The sequence below is a fragment of the Gopherus flavomarginatus genome, chromosome 2 (genome assembly GCF_025201925.1).
Source record: "Gopherus flavomarginatus isolate rGopFla2 chromosome 2, rGopFla2.mat.asm, whole genome shotgun sequence".
NCBI classification, from domain to species: domain Eukaryota; kingdom Metazoa; phylum Chordata; order Testudines; family Testudinidae; genus Gopherus; species Gopherus flavomarginatus.
Window position 1 is genome coordinate 254363554 of NC_066618.1, and position 21967 is coordinate 254385520.

At 44.9% G+C, this 21967-nt stretch overlaps 1 long non-coding RNA gene across 1 annotated transcript in view; it reads right to left on the bottom strand.

Moving 5' to 3' along the window:
* The window catches only part of LOC127045459 (uncharacterized), a 96944-nt gene that overhangs the window by 8970 nt on the left and 66007 nt on the right, over positions 1 to 21967 (bottom strand). The window lies entirely within an intron of this gene.

The following is a 21967-nucleotide window of genomic DNA, read 5'->3' on the forward strand; positions in this document are numbered from 1 at the left end:
ATCATCTAATCCAACCCCCTGCTTAAAGCAGGGCCAATCCCCAAATGGCCCCCTCAAGGATTGAACTCACAGCCCTAGGTTTAGCAGACAAATGCTCAAATCACTGAGCTATCTGTGTCAGACCAATGGTCTATCTAGCCCAGTGTCCTATCTTCCCACAGTGGCCAATGCCACATGCTCCAGAGGGAATGAACAAAACATATAGTCATTGAGTGATCCACTCTCTGTCGCCCACTCCCAGCTTCTGGCATTCAGAGGCTAAGGAAACCCAGAGCATGGGGTTGTGTCCCTGACCATCTGGGCTAATAACCATTGTTGAACCTACCCTCTAGGAACTTATCTAGTTCTTGTTTGAACCCTGTTGTAGTTTTGGGCCCCCTGGCAACAAGTTAGGGTGACCAGACCGTCCCGATATGTAGGCATTTTTGTCCCGCATCCCAACCAATCTTTGGTCGGCAGCACTCTTTTCTTTTCTTTTCTTTTTCCCTCCACCGGCGACCCGCCCCCCACAATATTTTCCTCCTCTCATCTGGTCACCCTACAACAAGTTCCACAGGTTGACTGTGCTGTGTGAAGAAGTACTTACATTTGTTTTAAACCTGAAGTACTTACTTACATTTGTTTTAAACTTGCTGCCTATTAATTTCATTGGGTGATCCCTGGTTCTTGTGGTATGTGAAGGGGTAAATAACACTCCCCTATTCACTTTCTCATGATTTTATGGACTTCTATCATACCCTCCCTTACTCATACCTTTTCCAAGCTGAAAAGTCCCAGTCTTTTTAATCTCTTCTCATACGGAAGCAGTTTCATACCCTTAATAATTTTTTTTTTGCCCTTCTTTGTACCTTTTCCAATCTGATAGATCTTTTTGAGATGTGGTGACCAGAACTGCAAGCAGTATTCAAGGTATGGGCATACCATGGATTTGTACAGTGACATCATGATACTTTATGTCCTATTATCTATCCCTTTCCTAATGGCTCCTAGTATTCTGTTCACTTTCTGACTGCCACTGCACAGTGAGCGGAGATTTTCAGGAAACTCTCCACAGTGACTCCAACATTGTTCTTCAGTGGTAACAGCTAATTTAGACCCCATCATTTTGTATGTATAGTTGGGATTTTGTTTTCCAATGTGCACTGCTTTGCATTTATCAATGTTGAATTTCATCTGTCATTTTGTTGCCCAGTTTTGTGAGATCCCTTTGTAACTCTTTGCAGTCTGCTTTGGACTTAACTATCTTGACTAATTTTGTATCATTTGCAAATTTTGCCACTTCATTGTTTATCCCTTTTTCCAGATCATTTATGAGTATGTTGAAAAGCACTGGTCCCAGTACCAATCCGTGGGGGACACTATTTACCTCTCTCCATTCTGAAAACTGGCCATTTATTCTTACCCTTTGCTTTCTGTCTTTTAGCCAGTTACTGATCCATGAGAGGACCTTCCCTTTTATCCTGTGACTTGAAGGATTTTGTCCAAGGCTTTCTGAAAGTCTAAGTACGCTATAGCCACTGAATCACCTTTGTCCAAATGTTTGTTGACCCTCTCAAATAATTCTAGTAGATTGGTGAGGCATGATTTCCCTTTACAAACTTACAACTTAAAAGCAAAGTCATGGCACAGGGCTTGGTTGAACTGAAGCAGCAATCTATCTGACAGGTGAAAGGCTGCTGCCTTATTTACTAAGCCCTATAATCCTTTGGCTTTCAGTCCGCCGCTGAAGAAGATTACCTAAAAACTATAGCCCATATCCAAGTGTTACAAGTCTATATTAGGTACCGGACTAAACCAAAATAAGAAGATTAAATGAGATTAAAAAAATTGTGAGATCTGTCATAGATATCCTCACATGGCTGCATCTGCACAAGGTATGGAACAAGAGCTGCCACTTCCTAAAAGAACTGTATCTTTGAAAAATGTCAGCATATGTATTCTTGAATGGCCATTTCCCCCTAACTTTTCCAAAGTTCAGTGTGAGGCATTAACAGCATGTCTCTAATTAAAGTCAGTGGATGTCAGATAGCTAAAAAGTCCTGAACCTACTTCCAAAAGTAAGAATAGATTTTGAGGCAGTAGGACATTTTTGCACATGCCCAAACGTATGCTCACAAATATCGGGTGTGCCTGCACAAATTAGGTGAACCTAATCCATGCACACACAAACAGCTGAAAACAAAATCTAAACATACTTCATGACAGTGTCACAGTAGCCACTGGAGCTAGTGTTTACTGAACTCTGCCCTGTGACAGGGCTATGACTCTTTATAAGCCTGACTCATGTCATGTGACTCAGAGTAGGAAACAAGAACCAGTCTCTTCAATAGTCCTGTGCGTCACTTCTTTATCAGAGTAAGAGTTTTCCAAGTGTTTTGAATGTACTAGGGATTGTTATATCAGAGCGTGATCAATCAAGACATGTCTCTGCAGAGAACTGAGCCACATGCATGCTGGATTAGAGGTGCTGGGCATTGTTAAGCTGCTCAGAGTACCCTACAGGGTGCATTTCTTGCCACATCATATTGACCTTAGATTACTTCCGTCTTCTGCACAAATGCTCAAAGGCCAAAATAGACATGTGAAAGGACAGAGTTAGGATAGGGTTCGAATCCCAGCCTAGTACTTGAGTCAAGTATCAGAGGGGTAGCCGTGTTAGTCTGGATCTGTAAAAGCAGCAAAGAATCCTGTCGCACCTTATAGACTAACAGACATTTTGGAGCATGAGCTTTTGTGGGTGAATACCCACTTCGTCAGATGCGTGCTATAAGGTGCCACAGGATTCTTTGCTGCTAGTACTTGAGTGTGACCCCATGCATTTTAGATAAATGCACAGTGGCAGTAGTGCTCCCTAAAAGTTCCTGTGGATCTCAGACTGCAGTAATTTCTTGTTGGCATGTGCTCAGTAGCAGGATTTAGGTATTCTGTGGACCATAATGCAAAACCGATCAGAGGCAGCCTGTGGAGCACCAGCCATAAGAAAGCATAGCCATGGTCTGAGATATGTTGATGAAGCAAATCAGAGTGATCCCTTTAAAAAATTACACATCTTTGGCTTTCTATTACCAGTTTTTAAGGTGCAGCTTGTTTTCCTTTACACTTCATGTTACAGCCCAGGCTGAGTCTCCTTTGTAGCTTCTCACCAGCATGTTGTAACTTGACTCAACCTTTGGATCCCCCATGAATCCAAATTAGCTGAGTCTGGGCAGAGTCCAGACACTGTTTTTAGCTTTAGGCCTCTGAGGTGTATTCCCGTGGTCACCCCAACTATCTGGCACACTTCCAGAATGCCTCATTCCAACTACCCTATGCCCCCAAACCCATGCTAAGACCTCCATGGCTCTCCATTGTTTTTTGCATGCTCTCCCCAAGAGTTTCATCTCAGTGGGCACTTTGGGCTTTGATTCTGCAGGGACTCCGTGGCGGTTAATGTACAGCATGCAGGCTTTGCACAGGAGTTTCTTATCCACAGTGACTTCTATCCTTAAAGTATCCACGAGTTACAGATCTTTAGGCAAAACAACAATAGCTGATATGCTCTCCCCACAAGTCTATGCACTTCTGCGAGTCCTTAGGCCTAGTCCTTGTGTCAGGCCCCTCCTGCCCTCTACCTACTGCAGTCCTTCTGTTGTCTAGGGATAGCCAGCTGTGGAGAAAGAGCCTGGAGTGGATCCTGCCTTTAGATAAGGTTTTTGCCCCTCTGATCATCTTCAGAACACCTTTTGGAGGGTTAGCCTCCTTGTTGTCCAAACTGAGAAAACCAGTTTCTTTCAGTCTGGACACTCTCTGTAGCAAAACCACTGTTCTAAGGGTGGACCCCTTTGACTGGAAGATAATCACAGCTGTTGACTTTCGTGTTAGCCTTTCAGGGAGGTGTCAGGTGTCTGTGACATCTGTAGGCAGTGACAGTTACATACTCAAAATGTAGGACATGAAAATGGTGATTCCAATATCAGTTGAAGGTCACAACTGGATACAGACATGTACAGACATTATACCAATCTGTCACACCTTACAAGCACATAACAGTGTGTGAGCCTCTGGAGAACAGGCAAGAGAAATCTCCATGCCCCAAGCATCCAAACTCATGCGCATGCAAATTCTGTTTACACCACAAAAAAAGGTGTATTTTTAAATTGGGTTAACAAACTAGGGCTAAAATAGCAGTGAAGACATGGCAAAGTGAGTTAGGAACTTAAGTTCAGCCCCAGGCTCCCCTATAGGTTTTAATTTGAGCTGCTAACCTGAGTGAAAAGCTGAGTTGCTTTGTCTCTACTGCTGTTAAATTAGCTAATGTGGATTAGCTAACCCAAGTTAAGAACACACCACTTTTGCAGTGTAAACATATCCATACAGAGCACTAATAAATAGAGACCCCAGAATTAGTCTTGAAAAAGGTGTAGCAAATATTATGAGAAAAACTGGAAAATACCTATTTTCCCCCCCTGAGTGTTTGCTCTTAAAAATTTGAATTTCCTTTCCGTGATTGTGCATATTTTGCATTTGCTTCTGGTGAATAGTCTAATAAAGCAGTTTACCAACTGAAATAATTTTAGAAACAGAAAACTTCACATGGAAATAGAGAATATTTGTGGAAAGAGAATTTTGAACTCCTAAATGGAGATATTCACAATGAAAAGTGGATTTTAAGAATTATGGCTGTCCAGTCAGAGAACATGAACAATACCATGTGACCACTGTGTCCATCAGAATTAAATTTCAGGTATCAAATACTGTCAATAAACTGTTCATAGACCAAAAATGGCAAGTACTTACAATTTGCTGGGATTTATTCATTATTGTAAGTTAACTCCATGACCATTCACAAACAGATACAAGACAGATTGGAAGATTATTCACTATTTGTTCATTTCTGACTATGAAAGACAGCAGAAGAATCAGTCTGACCAGGGTATAATATATACCCACATCGTGGATCTCTGCTCACATGGAGAAAACCTAGGCCTTTGGTGTTAAAAACAAAGGTCTGTATCACTTGAAATAAAGGTGAATCTCTATAGTTTAATTGTGTTCAGAAATATTTATTTGCAGGCAGCGTTACCTATTTATAAATGCAACGGATAGAGTTTAGCATGCATGTGCAGGTGACTGGGCATATATTGTATACATGTACCTAAGCCCCTACTTTATAAAACATGTTGACCTTGTAAGCGTAGACTCTGATTTCCCATAATACATCTCTGAGATATTCCATGCCCTGAAGACTTTATTGTTCTTTCACTTGCAGGATAGTCTTGTTATACAGGTGAGCATTTGCCTTTGCAGTCAATGGTGGCAACATCCTCAAATAGCAACATCAACATCTGATACATTGAAAATTCTCCGTCTAATCAGAATGGATGACACAAACCTTTGTGGAAAACAAAAAATGGATGAGCCCAGAAACCATGCTGATATGTAGTGCCACCTAGAGGTTGTATAGCAGCTAGAGCTGTTCGGGGAATTTTCAACTGTTTTGCACTGAAAAATGCTGATTGGTTGAAACTGTTTGAGAAGCTACCATTCAGTTATGATGAATCTCCAGACTCAAAAGTTTTTTAGAAGAAAAAAGTTTCAAAACAGGCAAACTGGAAAGTTTGGGATTTGGGAGTCAAAATTACTTTATTTTGAACATTTAGTAAACTTAGACTGGAAATCTAAACAAAATGCCTTGAATGATACAAATTCAATATTTTTGTGTTATTTTCAAAACTTTGACTTTTCATCCTGACTGGGGACAGGGAATATTTTTTGATATCACAAATATTTGGTGCAGAACTAAGAAGGACTTAAGTCATGCATTTTTCATGGGAACAGTAGTCCAGTAACAATCCATGTCACTGAGTTACCCTGATCTCAGTTTGCTGTTTTTAAATATTGTCCATGAGCTTTGATTAATACATAATTTTAAAAGGAAAACTGACTTAAAGGTATATTTGAAAGCCCACCTGAACTCGGTGATGACAACTGCCCTAGAAACTCAGCAAACGAAAACATCTTTATTTTAAGATCAATGTATGTCCAAGGCTGAGTGCAATATCTGAAGTAAATGTGTATGTCATGGTAAGATTGAAATCCAGGCATCTTTATTTAGACCTCATCTAGAAGCAATTCATCCCCAGAAGTATGACGATCATTGACAGTTTGAAAAGACTGAGAACGCCTGTGTATGTGCCCAACCTGATCCATCTGTAGGACATGACATTTGTACTTTGTGAAGGGGCAAAAAGTTGTGAGTCAGTGCAATAGCTATGATCTGGTTGCAGCTACTTTTTCTTTTCTTTAATAAAAGAATGCAAGCAATCTGAAATAGTGCAAATTATTATTATTAATGTTTGTTATGGTAATATGTATCGGTCATAACCAAAATCAGGGGTCCATTGTGCTAGCACTGTACAAATATGTAATAAAAGAGAGTCCGCTGCCCTGAAGAGCTTACAGTCTACATAAATAAGACAAAGGATAGGAAAAAATGAAGTAGTATTATCCCCACTTCATAGGTGAGAAATAGAGGCAGAAACAGATCAAGTGACTTGACCAAGGTCACGTAGGAAAAGTCTGTGGCAGAGCCAGGGATTGAACCAAGATCTGCAGTGTCCTTCTCAAAGAAAAGATATAGAAGTGACTTCATTATGGTCTGTAAGCACCTACATGGGGAAAAGATTTTTGAAAGAAGACAGCTCTCCAATCTAGCAGACGAAGGCAAAACAAGATCCAAGCTGAAGGTAGGCTAATTCAGACTAGAATTTTTAAGTGAGGGTAATTAACCAATGGAACAACTTATCTAGGGGTGTGGTGGATTCTTTCTTTAAACCAAGATTGGTTGTCTTTCTACTGTAGCCTAACCAGTAATTATAGGCTTGATGCAGGAATCACTTGGTGAAATTCTATGGCGTGTGTTATGCAGGAGTTCAGATTAGATCATCAGAATTGTTCCTTGTGGCCTTAAAGTCTATGAACTATAAGATCATCCTCCCTCTCCAGGTCTTTAGCTCCCAGCACCAGGATGCTCAGCACTTTTAAAATCAGGCCCCTATTTAGGACCCTAACTAAATATGGGATTAGGAGCCTAACTTTAGACTCCTTTCCCCCTCGTGTTATTCTCCCAGGGGATCCTGCCCATCAGTTTCCTGAGGGAGTCATGAATGGTCCACACAACCAACCCCATTCCATCGACCTAAAGGGCTCTTAAAATTGACTTCTGTTCTCTTCCCCGGCGAGGGAGTAGTGCTAAAATCGACTTTGCTGGGTCGAATTTTGGGTAGTGCGGATGCAAATAGACGGTATTGGCCTCTAGGAGCTATCCCAGAGTGCTCCATTGTGACTGCTCTGGACAGCACTTTGAACTCTGATGCACTAGCCAGATACATAGGAAAAGCCCCGGGAACTTTTGAATTTCATTTCCTGTTTGTTTAGCCTGGCGAACTCAGCAGTACAGGTAACCTTGCAGTCCCCTCGGAATCGTAGAGTGTAGAAGGTTTCTACGCCCCCGCCCCCATCACCTCCATCCCTGGGGTTATCGCAGATTAGAAGACGAAAAAAACACACTCGCAATGGCATGTTTTCTGAGCTCATGCAGTCCTCCCACACTGATAGGGCACAGCTTAATGCATGGAGGCATTCGGTGTCAGAGGCCAGAAAAAGAATTAAGTGAGCGCGAAGAGCAGAGGGAGGATGCGATACTGAGGCTAATGGGGGAGCAAACAGACATGATGAAGCATCTGTTGGAGCTGCAGAAAAGCCAACAAGAACACAGACCCCCACTGCATCCGCTGTATAACTGCCTGCCCTCCTCCCTATGTTCCATAGTCTCCTCACCCAGATGCCCAAGAATGCGGGAGAGGCTCCGGGTACCCAGCCACTCCACTGCAAAGGATGGCCCAAGCAACTGAAGGCTGTCATTCAATTTGATTTTTGTGGCTACAATAAGTAATGTGACCTTATCCTTCCCTCCTCCCCCACCCTCCGGCTACCTTGTCCGTTATCTCATCCATCTGTAACAATCAATCTCTGACTGTCTGCCAGGGCTGACCCTGCTTTATTTCATTTGGGGGGGTGTTTATTCTTGAAGAATTCACAAAGCCCTACCCACTACTGAGGGGGGTTCTTGGGCTGCAATATGCAGGAGGTCAGACTAGATGATCATAAATTGTTCCTTCTGGCCTTGAAATCTATGAATCCAAGGGCTTGTCTACACTTGAAATGCTACAGTGGCACCTCTGCAGCTGTGTCTCAGTAGCGCTTCAGTGCAGGGCCAGTGCAACCATTTAGGCGACCTAGGTGGTTGCCTAGGGCACTAGGATCTGGGGGGTCACCATTTTCTTCGGCAGTGACCGTGGCGGCTGGATATTCGGCTGCCCAGGTCGCCACTGGTATTTAGGCAAAGGGAGCTGGGGTAGGGGAGCTCGGGGAGGGCTGCCTGCAGCAAGTAAGGGGGGGTGGCACACAGGGGAACTCCCTGCCTCAGCTCACCCCTGCCCCGCCTCCTCCCTGAGCACGCCGTGGCTGCTTCACTTCTCTCACCTCCCAGGCTTGCTGATTGGCGCCGCAAGCCTGGGAGGTGGGAGAAGTGAAGCAGCGACAGTGTGCTCGGGGAGGAGGCGGGTCAGGGGTGAGCTGGGGCGGGGGGGGTGCCTCAGGGCAGAGGGTGGGGGGTGAAGAGCTGCTGCGGGGGGGGAGTCTCAGGGCAGAGGGGGAGCTGCCATGAGGGGGCCCCTCAGGGCGGGGAAGGGTTGCCACGGACGGGGGTCCGGGGGGGAGGTGCAAGGTGGAAGTTTTGCCTAGGGTGCAAAACATCCTTGCACCAGCCCTGCTTCAGTGTAGATACTGCCTTTGCCGATGGGAGGGATTCTCCCACTGGTGTAGGTAATCCATCTTCCGGAGAGGCGATAGAAGAATTCTTCCATCAGCCGAACACTGTCTACACTGGCTCTTAGGTCACTTTAACTTCGCTGCTCAGGGGTGTGGATTTTTCACATTCTGACCAACGTAGTTAAACTAACCTAATTTTCTAGTGTAGACCAGGCCTAAACCATCAGCGCTTTTTCTCCCCTTTATTCTTGCCTGACCTACTAGCAGGAGCAACAGCCCTCTAAGTACAAAGGATCATTACAAGTGCAGTCTATGGGTTAATCTACTTGTTTGGGGGATTTTTTCAAACATACATTTGTATTGAGTGATTGATTGAAGACATTTACTGTAATTTAATTACCCTTTTCAAATCACATTCAAGTGCTGATATAGCATAATATTATTGCATATTCAATTACAGATAATGCATATTTCTTCTATTTAGTTTATGACTTACATAATGAAATCTTGTGGAGTGGGGGAACTGGGATGAAAAGATTGAGAGTCTTTTTTACTCTAGAGACTGCAGTGTGAACTCAGTCAAGCTAGATTTCAATTACAAGCCAGCCATCACATCATTTTCCCCCAGTTTTGTTAAGCTAAGCTATAGAAAAAAAAAATTCCCCAGAGAGGTCAAAGGAAGAAGTTAGCATAAAGGAGAAGCTGCCTCCTTTAGTCTGTGACAATGGATCCCAGGCAGCTCCAGGGCAAAACGGTTTGACTTGGACAAGTGAACAAAGCAAAAGATAAATGAAAAGAGAGCCATGAGCCAAGCAAACCTTCCTCCTGCCTATTCACTGAAAAAATATATAAACTGCAGCAATGTGGATCATAGGCCTTATCTGCACTTGGAATTAAGTCCGATATCAGGCCTTGATGATCTCCTACACATCCTGCATCTAGTCAGACTAGAAATACTACCTGAACAGTCTCTTGCTGTATTTCTACTTCTGGAGACAATCAGGTTGCAAAAATGAAACATAAATATCATTTAGTACGTTCAAATAAAAAACAAATACTCAAAATAAAAAAATCTTGGATTCAAGATGTTGATAAAGACTCACCTGGGTACTTATTTTATCCAAATTACTTTGCTTATCTCTGCAGTAGGAGGCTGAATCACATTGTTGGAAAATGGCCCCAGAACAGGGAAAAGAGCAATGTGTTCTAGTAAAAAGGGTTCAAAGCAGTGGTGCCCGTAGATTTTAACTCTTACCGGTATGGTACTGCCTTCGCCCCCACCCCCCAGTGTTCCGTGACTAGATCCCTGCGCGGATACAAATCTATACCCATGGATGCAGATATTCGAGGATAGAAATTGGTTTCTGCTGAACTGCAGGGCTCTCCCGGCAGCAGCAAAAGGAGCAGAACATGGGGTCATCACTCCCAGGAGCCAGCACCCCGTGTTGGCAGCTCCTCCGGCACGGCTGTACTGCCCCCAACCCCTCCCCCAGCCCTTCCATGCAGCTGCATCTCCTGTCTGGTGTCTGTACAGCCTCGCCAGACCAGAGGACAGGGCTGGGTCTGGGGTTGGGGGCAGTACATCCATGCTGGAGGAGCTGCCAGCATGGGGGAGCGGCAGCCCCACGTTCTGCTCCTTTCACTGCTGCGGTTCCCGGGAGAGCCCTGAGGTTCTGAAAATGTGTCTTTCTGGTACGGCGTACCAGCAATAAATGTCTTAATGGTACGACGTGTCTGACTGTACTGGCTTACTTGCACCACTGGTTCAAACCAGTATAATTGCAGTGATCCAGCCTCTGCAGACAGCAGAATCATACAGCAATCTGAAAAGGGACCAAGTGTTGCTTATGCCAAAAAACATTCCTTAATAGTCTGAGGGCCTTTGAGAGGCTGTCCACTTATATGGGTGCAAAATCACACCCAGTTTACTGAGGAAACACATTACATGCACTTTAAAAGTCTGACAACTGAGCCAACACTCTAAGTTGGTTGACATCTGCCTGCATGCAAGCATAATGCATGAACTTGTGAATGTCTGCGTGCAAAAGATGCTGTGGATGCAAATTCCAGCATTTCCGTGAAGTCTGGTTTTCATCATGAGCACAGGTGTTTGCACCTGCAAAATGCTAGTAGGTATATATGCACACACAATTTTGTGCATGTACAAATGGAGCTGTTGTTAGAATAGTAACCTTCTTTGGCATCGAAAATATAGGCATGGGATAAGAGGAGACAGGCAGAGTCAGCAGTAACCAGCTGCCAGGAACATTACAGTTTTCTACTTGTTAAAGAAATAAGCCTGTTAGGATTTCAGATATAAGCACTAGATCAGATTGTTGCACCCAGATGTCTCAAGGTAACTTCCAGACAGGAGGTAGAGCTAAATGGCTGATACAGTGGTCATCCAATGTGTGGTCATCATCAAATGATCTCAGCTAATGTGGTTGCATGGAGAAACCAGATCAGAGAGTTCACTCAGGCCAAGAGTCCAAAGGGATTTATTTAAAAGAAAACCCCTTGGTTTATCTAAAATGGGGTTGTAGATGGAGGTAATATTTTTTTATGCCTTGTTGGTCTGTCACTTGCCCTTCTGCAAACAGGATAATTTTATCTGTGGGGCCGGGTGTGTAAGAAGAGATGGGGAAGTTCCTAGTATAAGAACTGGCACATGAAATTAAATGATTCTCAGCGGGCTTGGTAAAAGCCTATTCACTGGCCAGGTTTCATAAGCCTCTTTTTAAACACAAACTTAACACTCCATTGAGCTCTTTGAATAAACACTTCACAATTAAAGTGCTTTAAAGCTTGGTTTTCTTGTGATAGTATTGATGTGTTGTGTTTGGAAGTGTAACCATCAGGGAAGGGAGTGGGAGGAGGTGGCTGCTTAATAAAACCATTTCGGCCTTTAGCACAAGAGCAACAATGGAGCAGGGCAAACAATGAAACCATCAGCCAAAAATTCCCAAGGGCTGTTGAGAGGTTGAGAATGGCAAGGAGACCTTGGTTCTGAAAATCTGTGTCTCTTAGGCCTGGTCTACACTACGAGTTTAGGTCGAATTTAGCAGCGTTAAATTGAATTAACCCTGCACCTGTCCACACAATGAAGCCATTTTTGTCAACATAAAGGGCTCTTAAAATCAATTTCTGTACTCCTCCCCGATGAGGGGAGTAGCGCTGAACTCGACATTGCCAGTTCGAATTAGGGTTAGTGTGGACGCAATTCGATGGTATTGGCCTCCGGGAGCTATCCCAGAGTGCTCCATTGTGACCACACCGGACAGCAATCTGAACTCGGATGCACTGGCCAGGTAGACAGGAAAAGCCCCGCAAACTTTTGAATTTCATTTACTGTTTGCCCAGCGTGGAGAGCTGATCAGCACAGGCGACCATGCAGAGCTCATCAGCACAGGTGACCATGCAATCCCAGAATCGAAAAAGAGCTCCAGAATGGACTGTACGGGAGATACTGGATCTGATCGCTGTATGGGGAGATGAATCCGTGCTAGCAGAACTATGTTCCAAAAGAAGAAATGCCAAAACATTTGAAAAAATTTCCAAGGCCATGATGGACAGAGGCCACAACAGGGATTCAACACAGTGCCGCGTGAAACTTAAAGAGCTGAGACAAGCGTGTCAGAAAACCAAAGAATCAAACAGACACTCCGGGACAGAGCCGCAGACATGCCGCTTCTACGCTGAGCTGCAGGAAATTCTAGAAGGGGCCGCCACCACTTCCCTACCCCTGTCCATGGACTCCGAAGATGGGGTCTGAGCGAGTTAGTAAACTGCACCAGTGACCCTTTAAACGTCCAAATGCACATTCTACTACCATTCTGCACTTGCTCAGCCTGTAGTTGAACGGCTCTTTACTACTGTCCAAGGTGCCTGTGTACGGCTTCATGAGCCATGGCATTAAGGGGTAGACTGGGTCCCCAAGGATAACTATAGGCATTTCAACATCCCTAAGAGTAATTTTCTGGTCTGGGAAGTAAATCCCTTCCTGCAGCCATTTAAACAGACCAGAGTTTCTGAAGACTCGAGTGTCACGAACCTTTCCCCGCCATCTCATGTTGATGTTGGTGAAACGTCCCTTGTGATCCACCAGTGCTTGCAGCACCTTGAAAAGTACCCCTTGCGGTTTATGTACTGGCTGCCTTGGTGGTCCGGTCCCAAGATAGGGACAGGGGTTCCATCTATCGCCCCACTACAGTAGGGAATCCCATTGCAGCAAAGTCATCTATTATGACCTGCACATTTCCCAGAGTCACTACCTTTGATAGCAGCAGCTCAGTGATTGCGTTGGCTACTTGCATGACAGCAAACCCCACAGTAGATTTACCCACTCCAAATTGATTCCTGACTGACCATTAGCTGTCTGGCATTGCAAGCTTCCAGAGGGCTATTGCCACTCGCTTCTCAACTGTGAGAGCTGCTCTCACCTTGGTATTCTTGCTGTGCAGGGCAGAGGAAAGCAAGTGACAAAGTTCCATGAAAGTGCCCTTATGCATGCGAAAGTTTCAGAGCCACTGGGAATCATCCCAGACCTGCAGCACTATGCGGTCCCACCAGTCCTTGCTTGTTTCCTAGGCCCAGAATCGGCTTTCCTTGGCATGAACCTGCCCCATTAACATCATGATGTCCACATTGCCGGGGCCCGTACTTTGAGAGACATCTGTGTCTATGTCCTCATCACTCTTGTCACCGCGATGCTGTCGCCTCCTCTCCTGGTTTTTCAGCTTCTGGTTCTGCATAAACTGCACGATAATGAGCGAGGTGTTTACAACGCTCATAACTGCTGCGGTGAGCTGAACAGGCTCCAGGCTTGCCGCGCTATGGTATCTGCTCGGGCAATCCATGGAAAAGGGCACAAAATGATTGTCTTCCGTTGCTTTCACGGAGGGAGGGTTGACTGACGACATTTACCCATAACCACCTGTGACAAATTTTTGGCCTCATCAGGCATTGGGAGCTCAACCCAGAATTCCAGTGGGCAGTGGGGACTGCAGAAACTGTGGGATAGCTACCTGCAGTGCACTGCTTGGAATGTCGACACTTGCCACAGTACTATGGACACACACCACCAAATTAATATGCTTAGTGTGGACACATGCACTCAATTTTATACAATCTGTTCCCCAAAATTGACTTCTGTAAAATCGTAGTAATTCTGTAATGTAGACATACCCTTACACACGTAGTAGGTAGGGTTGCCAGGTGTCCTATTTTTGACCAAAGGAACCCTGGTGGCTCTAGTCAGCACTGCTGACCGGACCGTTAAAAGTCTGGTCAGTGTTGCAGTGGGCCAAAGCAAGCTCCCTAGCTGCCTGGCTTCAGGCAGCTCCTGGGAAGCTGTCAGCATCGCCTTCCGGCTTCTAAGTATAGAGGTGGCCTTTGGGGCTCTGTGCACTGCCCCCAGAGGCGGCTCCAGGCCCCAGCACGCCAAGCGCTGCTTGGGGCAGTATGCCACGGGGGGGCGCTCTGCCGGTCGCCGGGAGGGCGGCAGGCAGGCTGTCTTCGGCGGCATGCCTGCGTAGGGTTTGCTGGTCCCGCGGCTTAGGTGGAGCCGCGGGACCAGCGGACCCTCCGTAGGCATGCCTGCGGGAGGTCCACCAGAGCCGTGGGACCGGCGACCGGCAGAGCCTCCCCCCGGCATGCCGCCATGCTTGGGGCGGTGAAATGTCTAGAGCCACCCCTGACTGCCCCTGCCCTGATCGGTGGCTCCGCAGCTCCCATTGGCTGGGAACCATGGCTGCACCCCGGAGCCTGCACCCCAAACCTCCTCCCATGCCCCAATCCCTTGTCCCAGCTTGGAACCCCCTCCCACACCCAAACTCCCTCCTGGAGCCTGCACCCCACACCCCCTCCCATGCCCCAACCCCCTGCCCCAGCTCTTCCACACCGTCACCTCCTCCCACACTCCAACCCCCAGCCAGGAGCTCCTCCCACACTCTGAACCCCTTAGCCCCAGCCTGGAGCCCCCTTCTGCACCCCAAACAGATCATCCCTGGCCCCACCCCAGAGCCTCCCCCAGCTGAAGCCGTCATGCCCCAACCCTCTGCCCCAGCATGGTGAAAATGAGCAAGTGAGGGAGGGTGGGGGAGAGTGAGAGATGAAGGGAGGGTAGTTAGAGTAAGTGGGACCTCAGAGAAGAGAGCAGCATGGGGGCGATGTAGAAGGCAGGGCAAGAGTGTTCAGTTTTCTGCAAATAGAAAGTTGGCATAGGTCTGATTTCCCTTATAGCTCTAACCTCTTTAATAAGGATCTTAGTTTTAAATCTGACCACTGCATATTCAGATGACTCATTTAAAGCCAAATTATGACTGTCCCAACATAGCTGTGCTAAAAGCTAGAGTGGCTGCAGAGAGCCCCTTTGGCTTTGTAGGGCTCTGTCAGGGAGGCAGCCATCATTTGGCTGCAGGTTCTGGGGACGAGGAAATACAAGGTTATGGTGGCTAGTACTCGTCTGTAGCACTGAGGATTCCAGATCAGCAAGCCTGGGCTGGGGGCCATGGCTTCCCTCTCATGCATTACTAGTACTAGCAGGAGAATAGCGGATGGGGTGCAGGCTATGCTTTATGAGAGGTGTAGCAAGTCCAACTGCTTACTGCACTCATCTTTCCTTCCCCCGCCACCAAACACCCATTACACTACATGCCTTAAGAAAGGCATAGGATCTCGCACCACTGCCAGTTGTGTGGTGCTCCTCTTTCTCCCCAACGTGGCTTTGCTTTTTTAGGTTAGATTAGTCCCACATATGAGCGCACACATTCTGTGACACTCCATTTGTCAGACAACCCCCATGGTGTCATTGACTGTTACACCTCATCATTATAGAGTAAATCAATTAATATTTCCAAGACAGATGTCCTCCAGATAACGAAGGTGTGCCCAATAATTGCATAATATGAACACAATCCTGCTTATGCAAGAAAGAAAATTCTACCCTTGAATGGGCAAGCTGGAGAGTGTTTCATATAAAACAAATGCAATTCAGATGCTAAAATTACCAGCAACATTTCTATCAAGACTTGAGGTAGCAGAAAATCTCCATTAGCACTCAGTAGGAGCACTGCTATCCTATAGCCATCACCAATACCAGGGTCTGATAATTGCCTATAATTTCTCCATTTTAAGAAAGCACTCAACCCAGAGCAAAGCAGCACACAGCACTCTTGCAGTGCAGGGAATACATGGGCATTCAAGCAGTTCTATATTTGCTAAGTCAAATCTTGATCTTATTGCATAGAGGATTTGACTATTTCAAACACTGCACTCTGATTTCTGGCATTTCGATACAATAGGGCAGAACACTTCTCAACTGATACTTGGGAATTTTGACCTGCGCTGGAAGAGAAAGACATATGTAAAGTAAAGCTGTTAATAATGGAGGGGTGTGCATGTGTGTGTGTGCATGAAGCTGCTCCTGCTGATAATCTATCAAAATTAGAACCTATCTTGGAGGAACACACATTGTTATTGACATTGCTGTTCACAGTGGCTATATGTTGCTCTGACGTACCATGATTCACATACCTTAGAATGTTTTATCTCTGAATTCAGTAGTCCCTGGTATGTCTGCCGTCTCTGGCTATCCAATGCAATAGTCAGTCTCCAATAGCCTGAGTTTAGTGTGTTGTTATATATGCAATACTAAAGCTAGGCTGTGCTACCCCACCAGCTTACAAATATGCCCTCTCTGACACCTATACATTCCCCACTAGCTTTCACTGCACAAATGTATACATTGTTTACCTTGGAAAGCAGATGACTCAGAGGGGACATGATAAAAGTATATAAACTGAAAAATATCACAGCAAAGAGCGATCAGGAACTTCTTTCCTCCCTGTGTCACAATGGAAGAGCAAGGAAAAGTTCTATGAAATTAAAAGGGAGACATTCAAACCCAAAAAAGGAAATACATTCGTGCAATGTGTAATTAATTTTTTTCTGGAACACACTGCCACAGGAAGTTACTGAAGGCACTAATTTAGTATTCAAAAAGAGATTTTATATGGAATTCAAAGGTATCCAGAGTTATTAATGATAACAAAATGTTGTGGAAGGGCTATTAAACTTCAAGGTTCAGGGCTTAAATCAATCTCTAAATATTAGAGCTCATGATAACACCTAATGTTGGGATCAGATTACCCTACATCTGCCTACCATAGGGTTCTTACACCATCCTGCATACATACCATAGATGGACGAAAACACTGTATAAAAAGTCAAAGTCACCAAAGGTTTACTGGACCATTCTACCTTGTCTCTCTCATATTCAGCTATAACCCCACTGAAAATTAAAATAGTGTTAAGTAGAAAATTAAAACATATGTACATCTAAGGCTGTAGAAAAAGTTCTATGAAATATTTCTCAAATGGTTCCAGTATGGGATCATGTAATTGAAGGCTATCATAATGCACATGTGCTAGGGGACAGAGTTAAGGTTGCCCAGGCAACCTTAAAGTTGGCATTTTCTGTCCTTTTTTATCATAAACAGGCAAACTATGCTTTCTCACATAGTTTTATAAAGTTATATAGCAATTTCTGTACCAAAAAAGAAAATAGTCTGAAATAAATGACATTTTTACTAAGAGACCAAAAATGTGTTATTACTGTTATATACAGGACATCAGTGGTCATAGAGGCCCCACTTGAGATCAGGGTTGCATTGTGCTGGGTGTTGTACAAACATATAGTAAGAGAGAGTCCCTGCCTCAAAAAGCTTGCCATATAATAATAAATTCATAGATTTTAAGGCCAGAAGGGACCATTGTGACCATCTAGTCTGACTTCCTGTGTATCACAGGCCAGAGACCTTCATCCAGCAATCTCCACCTCAAAACTATGACTTCTGTTTGAACTATACCATATCATTTAGAAAGATATCCAGTCTTGATTTAAAGACTTCAAGTGATGGAGAATCCACCATGTGCCTATGTAAGTCATTCCAAAGGTTGAGTACTCTCGCTTAAAATTTTACACCTTAATTCTAGTCAAAATTTATCTATTTTCAGCTTCCAGCCATTGGATCTCACGCTTCCTTTTTGGGCTAGATTAAAGAGTCAGCTGTTATCAGAAATCTCTTCACCCTGTAGATACTTGCAGACAATAAATCAAGTTGCCTCTTAACCTTCTCTTGGGCAAACTAAATAAATTGATCCTCTTTAGTCTCTCATGAATGCTTTCCAGACTTCGAATCGTTTTGTAGCTTTTTTCTGAATGCTTTCCATTTTTTCAACACATCCTTTCTGAGGGGTGCACATCAAAGCTGGACACAGTATTCCACTAATGTCTTGTATAGAAGTAATACTATTCTCCCTATCCCTATGTATGAATCCAAAGATCCTATTCACTCTCTTAGCTCCAACATCACACTGGAAACTCATCTACAATTGATGATCTATCAGGGCAAAAATCAGTCAAGAGAGACAACAGGTAGAAAGGGAAACAGAGGCACACAGGGAATTGAAGTGACATACTTAAGCTCACACAGCAGAGCCAAGACTAGAGCATAGGTTTCAAGAGTACCAGTCTAGTGGGTTATCCACTAGACCATGCTGACTTATATATGAATTTCTTTCAGAGTCAACTATTTTGAAGGAATGGGTTGACCCACCATTTGGAGGGAAAAATCCATGAATTTCCTTATATTGTCATACAATGATAAACTAAAATATCAACTTCCCTCTTGAAGCTAAAGCGAAACTCTATCTGCCAAATATGGTTTGGAGAAAAAGGAAGTTCTAAACCCAAAATTTTCTTCATTTCCCATTCTGACATCATATTCATTTCTTCACATGTACTGGTGTACAAGCACCAGCTTCCCCACATTAAAAGAAATCACACACAGGCTTCTACCTTGGGAAATAACATATTTCCAACCTTCCAAGCCCTGTGGTGATGGACTAGTGGTGACAGGGACAGGATTAATGAATCTGGCAGTTCCTAGCCACAAATCTGCACATAGACAGTGGTAGTTAGAGGGTCATCTGGCACCTGGACTGAGAAGCAGTGAAATTAGGCAGCTACTGTTGTGACTGAGCAGTCCTTTTTAGGACCCTTCTGCTCACCACACATGTGAGGAGGGCTAGAAAAGGTGCCCTAAACCTCAGCTGTCTCACCCACTCCTGGCTGGATTATCGCATTCAGTGGGATCACTCTGCCTGCAGTTGAAACTATAACAAGTCAGTGACTTTTGCTACATGGAATGTTGACATCCTGATGGATAACAAAGATAATGTATGACCGGAAAGAAGAACTGCTATCATCACCAGGAGTTTGTGAGGTATAACATCAACATCGCTGCCCTGAGTGAGACAAGATACCCAGATGAAGGTCAACTGAGAGAAGAAGGTGGAGGCTACACCTTTTTCTGGAAAGGAAAATCTGCAGAGGACAGGCAAATTCAAGATGTCAATTTTGCAGTTAGGAATAAGTGTCAGTCAGCTTACAGAATTTCTTGTAGAAATCAATGAACGCCTTATGACTCTTCATCTTAAGCTCAGCAACAACCAGTCTGCTGCTGTTATCAATGCATGTGTCCCTATGCTCAGTGCTGTTGAGGATATCTGAAGAATTCTATACAGATCTTGACAGAGTCTTGACCAACATTCCCAAGGAGGACAAGATCATTTTCCTCAGAGATTTTAACGCTAGAGTCGAGCGGGAGTCTGATCTCTGGAATGGCACTATTGGAAAAGAAGGAGTAGGAAAGGCCAACTCCAACAGCATCCTTCTCCTGAGCAAATGGCCTGGTCATCACAAACACCCTCTTTAGACGAAGTGAGAAGTATAAGACCACCTGGAGACCGGGGCGGCTCCAGGCCCCAGCACGCCAAGCGCGTGCTTGGGGTGGCAAGCTGCGGGGGCTCTCTGCCGGCGCCGCGAGGGCGGCAGGCAGGCTGCCTTGAGTGGCTTGCCTGTGGAGGGTCCGCTGGTCCCTCGGCTTCGGCAGACCTCCCACAGGCGTGCCTGTGGAGCGTCCACTGGTCCCGCGGTTTCGGAGGACCTCCCGCAGGCTTGGATCCTCTCCCCCGCCGAAGCCGCGGGACCAGAGGACCATCCGCAGGCAAGCCATCGAAGGCAGCCTGCCTGCTGTGCTTGGGGCGGCAAAATGCCTAGAGCCACCCCTGCTGGAGACACCCTTGCTCCAGGCATTGGCCCCTTCTTGACTATGTTACTGTTAGAGCTCAAGATCAGAAGGATGACCACATCATGAGGGGCATGCATAGAATGATGACTGTTTTGGGAGCAAAATCAGGACCTGTACATGGCCTTCATTGATTTGACAAAGGCCTTTGACTCCATCAATTGCGAAGCCCTATGGAAGGTGCTGGCCAGATTTGGCTGACCTCCAAAATGTATTAAGGTCCTCCATGACCAGATGACTGCCACAGTTCTCTGTGATGGCCTTGAGATGGACCCTTTCATCATCGAAACTGGGATTAAGCAAGGATGCATTGCCCCAACCCTGTTACCCATCTATTTAGCAATCATTTTGGTCCTCGTTAAAGATTGCCTCCCCAGTGGAGTTCACATTCAATATAGAATGGATGGGCAACTTTTTAATTTTTGTTGTCTCTGCTCAAAGTTTAAATTCCTTCTCATGTCCATTACTGATCTTCAGTATGCTGATGACTGTGCCATTCTCATGCACACTGAGAATGACCTTCAGTCCACATTGGATGTTTTTTGCACAAGCTTACCGAAGCCTAAGATTCTCACACAATATTGAGAAGACTAAAGTTCTCTATCAGCCTGCTTCAGGCCTTGCACATGACCCACCACAAATCACCATAGCAGGATAGACTTTGAAGACAGTCAAGCACTTTTGCTGTCTCAGTAGCCAACTTTCTCAAAATGCAAAAATCAACAGTAAGATCCTGTACAAGATCCAGCGTGCAAGTGCTTCCTTTGGGAAATTGCTCCAATGTATTTTCACAGACTATGACCTACAGCAAGACACCAAGATCCAGGACTATAAGACAGTTTTATTCCTAAACTCCTTTATGGATGCGAAACCTGGGTGACCTATCGACAGCACCTCAAAAGACTGGAGAGGTACCACCAATGATGCCTTCTGAAGACCTTTTGCATGAAGTGGGAAGATCACTGCACTAATGTCAGCATCCTTGCTGAAGTCAATGTCACCAGCATTGATCCTCATGCACCAACTCTGCTGGGCTGGACATTGTGTGCGGATTCCAGACTCAAGCCTCCCTCTACTCTCAGCTCACCCATGGCCAGAGATCCCATGGTGGTCAGAGGAAATGCTACAAAGACACATTGAAAGCGTATCTCAAGAAAACTGATGTAGACATCACAAGCTGGGAGGAGTAAGCCACCAATCAACCCCAATGGCACCACATTCTCCATCAGGCAGTGGCCCACTTTGAGAAGAAGCACCTTGCCCTCAAAGCTGAAAAGTGACTGACAAGGAAGGAAAATGAAAGAATTTTTTCCCAGCAGGCAGCTGGCCTGCTAGGAAATGTCTGTACCTACTGCAGGCAGATCTGTGGTCCAGGATTGGACTCCTGAGTCATCTCAGGACCCACATGTAAATCTGTGACAGAGATTATCCTTGAATGGAGAGATCACCGATGATGATGCACAATGGGCTGATTAAGTAACATGCAAATTAACATTTGCCTGATGTTCTGCTAATCACAGTTGATAATATTTGGCTTGAGAGGGTTAAACAGAGATTTGCGTAGAATGGGCAACCATTTTAAGTGATTAAAAGAATGAATGAAGAAAAAAGAGAGCTGGTTTCCGTTGTCCTGGAGCCTAAGCATGGGTGGTCAGAATAGAATATTGTACAATACATGGAAAATCCACCACCAATTGAGAGACTTCATTGCTTACATTTTTGTCATTCAGTTTTGGCATCCCCGGCTAAAGAGATGCCCCTGAATGTATATACAGTAGGGGTTATGATATCTCTTACAATTACGCATTGTGCTATGTGAAGAGATTAGATGCAGCATATGTAACAGATTAAAAGATCAGATAGCTGTTAGAGGTTTGCATGTCAGAAAACCAGCTTTGGCTGCTCATGTGTCCTTCAAGTTCAGTGAAGAAGAATGGTTTGTTTCCCTTTTAAACAAGGACAATAAATGCCAGATAAAGGACATTCTCAGCTCCAGTCGTGAATAT